Source organism: Berghia stephanieae, chromosome 8, assembly GCF_034508935.2.
Source record: "Berghia stephanieae isolate SIO BIC M18660-M18661 chromosome 8, UCSD_Bste_1.3, whole genome shotgun sequence".
In the NCBI taxonomy this organism is placed as follows: Eukaryota; Metazoa; Mollusca; class Gastropoda; order Nudibranchia; family Aeolidiidae; genus Berghia; species Berghia stephanieae.
Genome location: NC_088367.1, coordinates 37,365,985 through 37,369,578, shown reverse-complemented (window position 1 = coordinate 37,369,578; position 3,594 = coordinate 37,365,985).

Genomic DNA, 3,594 nt, shown 5'->3' with positions numbered 1-3,594 from the left:
GTCCTGTTTGTTTTGGGTTTTTTTTTTTCGCTATATAACATTAGTAAATAAAGATAGCTTATTATATCGACATAAATTTTACAAGACAATTATTTCGACATTGCAAACTATTGATACTGGCAATTATTTGGGTTTTTTTTTTAAAAAACAAAAGCAATTTCTATTTGGTCAATATATCCTACAGTGAAGTAAAACATGATAGCCAATGAAATTGCAGAGATATCCCACTGTGATGTAAAATAACAAACAAAGAAAATGCAAGATTATTGTCCAATGACGACAGTGAATGGTCATTGATCAGAGCCATGATGTCGGAGATCCAAGTCTAGTCCTGGACCCTGGGTGGGGATCCTGACCTCCCATAGCGGGCAGGGAGGTACATACTGTGTCTTCTAGTTGAAAATACCGGTTCTCGTCTGATCACCGAAGTCAAGCAATGTCAGGCGTGGTTAGTACTTAGATGGGTGACCGCTTGGGAACCCCACATGTTGTAGACATCCTTTTAGACCGAAGTTCTAGAGCTCAGGTGGTCGCTGGTTCGGATAAGCAAGTAAGTAAGTAATCCCCTTATATCTGTTTTCCAACATGCTTTCTGTCTTTGTCTTGGAATGAGATTACTTGTTTTTTTCCTGGCCCTGGTCGGAGTCCTGGCTGGGAGGGAAACAGTCAAATGCATAGTTATTGTTTTAGGAGATGATATTTTTTTCCCTGTAAATCATATCTCTGTTATGTATTTTATTTGTTATTTTTAATGTATAATGTAAGCCTTTGAGTGTATTCCTCTTTGTTGGATTTTGTTCTTGTGTCCGGATGAGACTTATAGGTGATCTCAAACTAAGTACATTGGTGGTATGCTCTTGGATTCTACACCTGATCCCTATTTGTTCCCGCCAGTTCCCCTTTGTCTTACTTTCTCTTGGCTGTTTTAATTGTAATTCTAGAACTTTTTACTATCCCATTTTCTTCCTTTTTACTGGCGCTGATATGACCTTAATGTGTTGCAAGCGCCGTAAAATCCTTAAAAAACAAAAAACAAAATAGTCCTGGGCCATGCCAGCATTTCTTTGTACTTGTACTGATATCGGTAATGGGAATTACCGTAATTAATTCCCATTACCGATATCAATATTACTTGGCTTTCAACAATTAGGTTAATTCAGCTTATGAGACAAATTATGGTAGTACACCATCGGGACCAGTTTATGGCCATTCCCCTATAGTAGCTATCAAGACCCTACACTGTTTTGCACAGCAAATTCATGAAGCGCTTCCTTATTTGACATACTTGCCAGTTCTGAGGACAGCGTCTATAAAAATTAAATTATTCTAGATCTTCAGAGACAGACCACAATAACAGATTTTAAAGTCAAATAAAGCAAACCGTCCTAAATTAACAAATCAGCCTTTTTAGAGGCAACCAAATCGTCAAGATTGACTTCCCTTGTTAATATCTTGCATTTCTCATTTGTTTAACTTTCATTTTTTGGAAATGACTGATATATCGACGTCACACTTATATCGACATTTTACTGTGGTTCCGGCGATGTTTACATATCCGTCCTTGAATGATCATAAAGAAGACACATCCCAAAGTATAGTTCTGTGGCAGATGCAAAAAAAAATTGGCTTAAAATCACCAACAATTCTAGTGGTCGGGCCAATTATTATTAAAATCCATCAGAAGATTGTAAAGAAATCAACGTGAATGTGTGCACATGGTTGGGGAACGGACTACTGTTTGTTTTTTCTGCTGTCTCATTTTGCTATATTCCAATGCTCCCATCTGGGTTGAGGGAAATGGATGCATTAACTCATCGAAGAATCATTTTGTTACCATTTTTGCTTATTATGAAATTCAATCAGGTATTTGTAGGGATCTTTGAATATTTTGAATGTAGAAATTGCCACCAAATAGCAGTGTTGAAAAGATATGGAACAACTCATTATTTTACCCATATTTAATCAACACATCCAGAAGATTAAGTTATTGTTTCTGGGGTTTTTTGGTGCTAGTCTCCGTTTTTTAAAAATCATTTTCCTGGGTGGGGTACATAAACTCTCATAGTGGGCAGGCACTGTGTCTATATACCCCTATATGTTTTTCAACTTGCTTTCTCACTTTCTCTTGAAATGAGATTACTTGGTTTTGTCCTGGCCCTGACTGGGAGGGAAACAGTTGAATGTATAGTTTTAGTTTTGGGTGATAATATAGTTAGAGTGTTGGTAGATGATATTTTTTGTCAAGTAAATTAACATTATCTCTGTTACTGTTATACATTGTATTATTTTTTTGTTTTACATTACGATTCGGTAAACATGAGTGGATGGGACATTTAAGTGACCTCAAACTAATTACACTGAGTGGTCATCTCTGTTATACACTTAGTTTTTATTTTTGACATACGATTTGTAAACATTTGAGTGTATTTCACGTAGTGGGATCTTGTTCTGGTGTCTAGGTGAAACATTTAGGTAATCTCAAACTAAGTACACTGATAGTGTGCTCTTGGAATCTACATCTGTTCCCTATTTGTACCATTCCCCTTTGTCTTACTTTTTCCTAAAGTCTGGGTGGGGTTCCTGACCTCCCATAGTGGGCAGGGAGGTACTTACTGTGTCTTCTATCCCCCTATATCTGTTTTCCAACTTGCTTTCTGTCTTGGAATGAGATCACTTGGTTTTATCCTGGTCCTGGCCGGATGCCTTGGCTGAGAGGGGAACAGTCGAATGAATAGTTAGTTTTGGGAGATATTTTTTTCCCCTTGTAAATCATCTCTCTGTTATGCACTGTATTATGTTTTCTTTATATTATATATTATTTGTAAAACATTTGAGTGTATTCCTCTTAGTGGGGACCTGTGCTTGTATCTGGATGAGACTTTTAGTGATCTCAAACTAAGTACTTTGATAGTGTGCTCTTGGACTCTACACCTGTTTCTTATTTGAACCAATCCCCCTTTGTCTTACCTTTTCTTGGGTGCTTCCTTTTTACTGGCGCTGATGTGACCTTAATGTGTAAAACCCTTAAAAACAAACATTCCTCAAGTCCTTTTAACTGTACATCTAGAATATTTTTACTATCCAATTTTCATCCTGTTCACCAGCGCTGATATGACCTAAACGTGTTGCAAGCGCCTTAAAAACAAAAACACTGACGGTGTGCTCTTGGAATCTACCTCTGTTCATTGTTTGACCTAATTCTCATTACTCTTACTTATTCTTGAGTGCTTTAATTGTAATTCTAAAACTTTTTACTATCCCATTTTCTTCCTTTTTACTGGCGCTGATATGACCTAGATGTGTTGCAAGCGCCGTAAAACCCTTTAAAACAAACAATCATTTGCCATTATTTGATCAAAGAAAATATGATAACTAGATCATTTCCTTAAATCTTAAATTTCTTAACATCATTTTCATTTGTCTTTTTAACTTGAATATTACACAGATCGTAAGTTATTAGATTTTTAATCTATTTTTAAAAATAGTAAATAGTGGGAGATGTGGTAGGAAATTATAACTGTTGAATCCATAGCAAAAGCCTTTTAGATTCTCAATCTAAAATCTATACAATACTGATAAAGGAATTGATTTCAA